This window comes from Pleurodeles waltl, chromosome 9 (genome assembly GCF_031143425.1).
Source record: "Pleurodeles waltl isolate 20211129_DDA chromosome 9, aPleWal1.hap1.20221129, whole genome shotgun sequence".
Taxonomy (NCBI): domain Eukaryota; kingdom Metazoa; phylum Chordata; class Amphibia; order Caudata; family Salamandridae; genus Pleurodeles; species Pleurodeles waltl.
In genome coordinates, this window is record NC_090448.1 from 1,148,829,393 (window position 1) to 1,148,835,581 (window position 6,189).

Here is a 6,189-nt window from a genome sequence, read left to right on the forward strand (position 1 = left end):
GTCCATAAACTAGGGAGGCTTATAGGCAAACCAGTCTCTGAATGTAGATCTACTGCCAGAAGCAGAAAAATGCATATCAAGTCTCCGAGTAGTATGCTGGAAAACACAGAATTAAAGGAACCACACTCATTTGTATTTTTGTTCTAGGAAGAAGAACAAAGAAAACAAGCCATCAACCTTGTCTCAAGCAGTGCCTAATTTGTGCTTGTTGTTTCCGGTGCTCGGCAACAGCACTTATTTTTGAGGGCCGGCGCTTATTCTTCTGCCTCAAGCATTTGCTGCGAGTAAAAGACACATATGGGAAAGACGGAGGAAGAGAAAAATGAAATGGCGTCCCAAAAGGAGAAAGTAGAAAGCTGCGAGAGTGAGCTGAATGGGCAGGGAGTGGCTGTAAATAGATCGAGGAGGCCCAAGGTGGCTTCAGGATTTTACTGCCTCAGTATTCTGTGTTCGCACGTTTAATTGCAGGAGCTGCGTGTTTCAGAGGAGAGCTCTGAGCACCAGCACATTTTTATTTACAAATTAAGCACTGGTCTCAAGGTATAAAATCATTCACTGAGCAATTCTACCAGTTCACAAATCAAGGGGGGAAAGGGAATATCTTGGCTATGGACGGCAAGATCCTCGCTAACAGGCTTGTCCCGCTATTGCATACTGTGATACACGAAGACCAAAACTGCTTCATCCCAAAGCGCAACACCTTCTTAAATATCCGCACTCTTGGGAGTATTGGGGGACACCCCGCCCTGAGGCTCATGACGAGGTGGTACTATCGCTTGACATCGAGAAGGTATTTGATACTCTGGAGTGGGACTTCCTGTTTGCCACAATGCAATGCATGGGAATAGGGCCGAATTTTATACAGTGGGTGCAGACACTGTACACCAAACCACATGCCAGGGTGAAAACAGGCGGGGTCATATCAGATAGCTTCCCAATCACAAGGTGCACAAGACAGGGTTGCCCATTGTCCCCCCTGCTGTTTGCCATGGCAATGGAGCCGCTGGCCACTCGCATACGGGCTGCGCAGAAGAACTGGGGGGTAGTCAGGAGCGGTATGCATCACGGCATATCGCTGTATGCAGATGATGCGTTAAGATACGTGCCAAAAAGGGCCTGAGACGATCCCCTCGGTAATATCTTTGCTAACCAAATTCGGGGAAATGTCGGGGCTGGTCGTAAACTGGGACAAATCATGTATATTTCCATTAACTAAATGGTCCCTGGCAAGACAAGAGAATGCTACGGCTGGCCGTCTGAAGTGGTGCTTCGACACATTCAAATACTTGGGAGTACATATATTCCATAAAAAAAGAAGACCTCAGAGATGGGAACCTAGGGAGGGCACTGAACTCCATGAAGGGGTCACTGAGTTTCTGGACTAAACTCCCACTGTCACCCCTGGGCAGGGTCACCACCGAGCCACACACAAGCCCTGAAATAAACATGGTCCTCCCCTCCTCTCAGCACAGTCAACAAGTACTATCAGAGTTAGACCTTTGGGTATGATAAATGAGACCCCCATCAGGTCAAAATTGATGACCTGCCAGGTCTAAAGCCTTCACGTTCGACACTCTTTTACATGAAATGAGACATAGTAACATAGTCAACTTGGCTGACAACTGATTCCGAGAGAGATATTTATTGCTTGGCCAAGAGTCTAAAAACCTCAAGACTAAATTTACATCCCATAAATCCGAAGATATTCCGCCGACACAGAGCTGTGATTCTGAAGGCAGAAGTGCCAAAAAATCTTTGGCTATCTCCGTGAGAAGTCTGGACTTGGTCCTGCCCAGATTGTTCACATAGCGGATCTCTGAAATATTGTCCATGCAGAGGAGGATGCAACATTTTGTCTTCCCCGTCACAAAACTCCAGATTGTAAAGAAACCCGCTAGAAGTTCCAGGCAACTGATATGCAGATTCAACTCTGTCGAGGGCCAACGACCGCCTGTGGAGATCTGGCCACAACGGGCTCCCCAGCCCCAACAGCTGGCATCTGACTCTATGATCATCTCTGGCGTTGAGTCAAAAGTGGGTGTGCCATTCCAAGCCTCCATGTGGCTTAACCACCAAGAATTTTCCGTCTTTGCATCCCCTGAAAGTGAGACTTGTTGAGAATATGAAAGATCCTTGTTCAGAAGTTGGATTTTCAGGCAATGAAGGGCCCAATACTATATGGGGCTCGGAAATATTGCTTGAATGGAGGATGCATGAAGGCACACTTGAGGGGCTATGGACTGCAGGGATGTAGTCTTCTTGGACAAAACTGATCTCAATCCCTTCTTGATATTGTTCACTGTAACAGGGCTGCCGCTTCCCCACCTTCAAAACGATGGTGGTGCCGACAGAAGAGTGCGCCGGGGGCACTCTGGAGTGTGCCCCCTGCCTACGTCAGCACGTCTGCCTGGAAGAAGAGGCGACGTGTGCTGGGAAAGAGAAAGTGAAGGAGGACACCGGAGGAGCCAAGGAAGACACCACAAGAGAGGAGGAGGAGGACGCCCTGCGATGAGGGAGTGGAAAAGAATACCGAGGACCGGAGAAAGAGACCCCTGAAGTCTCAGAGAGAATCCGTGCACCAACGAGGGAAGGAGAGATCCACGGGGACGAGGGAGCCTTGCAAAGCACCGGTATCCCGGCCCTAGACGGAACAAGCCGCCACGTCCCAGGAGGGACGTGGCTAACACAGTTATGTGCCTGCATACTGGGTTCAGCCACAAACTTCCTAAGAAGGAAGTGGGAATTGGGAGGCTGGGAGGGAAGTGGGGGAAGGGAAGGGACACATCCATTATAAGCTCCCCTGCGTACTAAGGGACTACCGTAACCAGCCTGATTTGTGCACATAAAAGCACGTCGCAGACAATTTCTTTTTACTTGTTTTGACTGCACGTTTCGCCTGTACACTCTCCAAAGCACTAAGTGGAAACAAAACGGGATTCACTGTACCGATAGGCACCATCCCTCACTACCCCCCAATTCTGCCATGATATTGAGAGAGTATCAGACACATAAACCACTTACCTCTTGTCCTTCTGTCCGTTGTTTTCTTTTCCTCTCTTTTTTTCATTCTCTGGAACGGCGACACCGGGACCCCAAGTTATACATAAGAAAAGGAAAACGAGGGATAATTAAAAGAAGAGATCAATAGAGAAGACAATTAGAAGGAGGAGAAGAAAAGAAAAGAGACAAGAGGAAAAGTTATAAAGGATAGAATTAAAATTGAAACAAACTGTTAAGTGAACCATTAAAAAGAAGAACCCTGACAAAACAGAAATAAAAGAGGATTCACTTTACCATTATATCTTAAGAGTTGTCTGGGAGTTAAATTTCTTATGGCCCCCCTGATCTGACCAGTACCCAATTACCCCCCACATATTGGTGTCAGAAGTGGGATCTATTCCCTACCAGACAGAGAGAACATGGGGGAAAAACCCTCCTTAGAAGACATGATTAACCAACTTGCCGAAAGGCAAAGACAGTTACAGTTAGTCTGGGAAGAACAGCTACGGGAAGCCCGGAATGATAGAGGAACTCTACAAAACGCTTTAAAAAGTCAGGCTACTATAATAGCAAACAATCAACTGGTCCATGAAACGGCTATACAAAAATTGACTGACACTATAGCCACCACTCAGGTTCATCCCAATGTACCCAGTTCTGTACTACAGAAGTTTCAAGAGGGAGAAGATCCAGATGCCTTTATTACAAATTTTGTGAGGGTGGCGGCATCAGCGAACTGGCCTCAAGATAAATGGGGACAGTATGTGGCGCCCCTACTGATGGGAACATTACAAGCAGCCTATCAGGTAGTAAATCCTGGGGGAACAACACCATATATGGAGATAAAGAAGGCCATTCTTGAAAGAGTGGGCTTTGACACCGAGTACTATCGTATAAAATTCAGGAAGACAAGATGGATTCCAATGGAAAACTCCAGAGCTCTGTACTATAGAGTACAGGATTTGGGTCTAAACTGGTTGAGTCCCATCAGTACGAACAGGGAGGAAGTAATAGAGATAATATTACTAGAACAGTTCTTAGAACTCTACCACTTCAAACCGGCAACTGGATTAAACAACATCTTAATGTCACGACAACATCAGCCATTGATTTAGCATGTGCTTTCCACGAGCTCCCGAATTTAGAATAGCTCCCCTAAAAGGACAGCCCCTAGGAGGAAGATCAGCTGCCTCCTCTTCCAGGCCTTGACCGCTGAAAAATCCAGAGGATGGTCCTATTTCTCGGTTGCCAGAAAAGGAACCTAATCAAACACCCCAATGTTATCATTGTACAGAGTGGAGACATATTGCCCGTAACTGTCCTCACAAATTACCCAAACCTGAGCCAATGGAAATAGGAATCACCAGAGGTAGGGTACTATGTACAGCCTGAAGCATTTTCCAGTATACTAGGGAAATGTTAGTGAATAATAAACCCATCAAGGTGTTGATTGACTCAAGGTGTAGTCAGAGAGTAATCAGAGCTGAATTATTAACAAAGGAGCAATGGAGACAAAACAAATCAGTATCCATTTGTTGTATCCATGGCGAAATTAGACAGTACCCAATAGCTGAGAACCGTATACAGTGGAGGGGACGGGAAGAACCCCTCCTAGTAGGGCTAATACCTGGTCTAGTTGAAGATGTCATTATAGGAACTGACTGTTGATTTCCCTGATTTATTAGACAGTGTACGTGGGAGCCATAAGACCGACTCCTGGCTTAAGGAAGCTCCATTTGCTCAGACCACCATTAGTCCGAGTAAGGGAAAATCAATATTAAGCAAACAGGACAAAAGAGAGCAATAAATGTTTTTCCGTATGAATAATAGTTCTGACTGTTTTTCTTTATCCCAGACAGAAGAACCCATTTTGTCAACCCTACCACCTTTCCGGGTCAGTCAAAGGGAAGATCCGGCACTACAACATGCTTGGGCCTCTGCAGTTACTGAAAGAACAGGGCAGGTGGGTCCATATTTACTTACATAGAACGGTCTACTATATAGGGTTGTAAAACATGATAACATAGAAAAAACCCAATTAGTGGTACTCAACCCATATCGCATACAGGTACTACATTTAGCACACTGGAAAGTAGGGGGGGGACATTATGGGAGAGAAAAAACTGAGGAATATCTTCTCCAACGTTTCTAGTGGCTAGGGTTTTTTTCTGACATACGTAAGTTCTGTGCACAATGCCCAAAGTGTCAAGTTGGGAACCCAGGGATGGCCAGGAAAGCTCCCCTCTACCCTTTTCTGGTTATTAATTTGCCTTTTTCCAGGGTTTGTATGGATCTAGTGGGACCTTTAACCCCTTCATCCTGAGGGCATATGTACATTTTGGTTCTGGTAGAATATGCAACACGATATCCAGAAGCCATCCCTCTTACCAGTATGACCACCAGAAGTGTGGCTCATGCCATGATTTTTTTTTTTCTCGGGTAGGATTTCCGAAAGAGTTGTTGACAGATCAAGGCACCCCGTTTATGTCTCGCCTCATGTCCCAAATATGCCAAATACTAGGGCTGAAACACATTTGTACCTCTGTCTATCATCCGCAAACAGTTGGGTTGGTAGAAAGATACAATCGTACCATCAAAACATTATTAAAGGAGATAATATCTGACTCAGGAAGAGATTGGGACAAAAAGTTACCTTTAGTTTGATATGCCATTTGTACTCACGTTCAGGCTTTAACAGGGCATAGCCCATTTGAATTAGTTTTTGGTCGACAACCCTGAACCCTTTTAGATATGGCTACTGAGAAGTGGGAGGAGAAAGAGACAGAATGTAAAGATATTTTAGAATATAATCAACAGTTGAAAAACCACATACAAACGCTATGGGATGATGTCAGAATACACTTAGAAAAAGCTCAAGAGAAGCAAAAGAAGTATTATAACATAGGTACCACTCTGAGAGAACTAAAAAAAGGGGACAAAGTATTAGTTCTTTTGCCCAGCTCCGAGAATAAATTATTGGCTAAATGGCAAGGTCCGTATGAAATACTCGAAAAAATAAACCCCGTTACGGACTGACTACAAATATCAGAAACACCGAAGAAAACTAAAATATACCACATCAATTTGCTAAAAACAATGGGAAGAGTATGATCCCCAGACCGCACCATAGATTCAGTTTTTCTCGTGAACAACATAAAACCACTTGAGATAACTCTATGTCCCAAACCC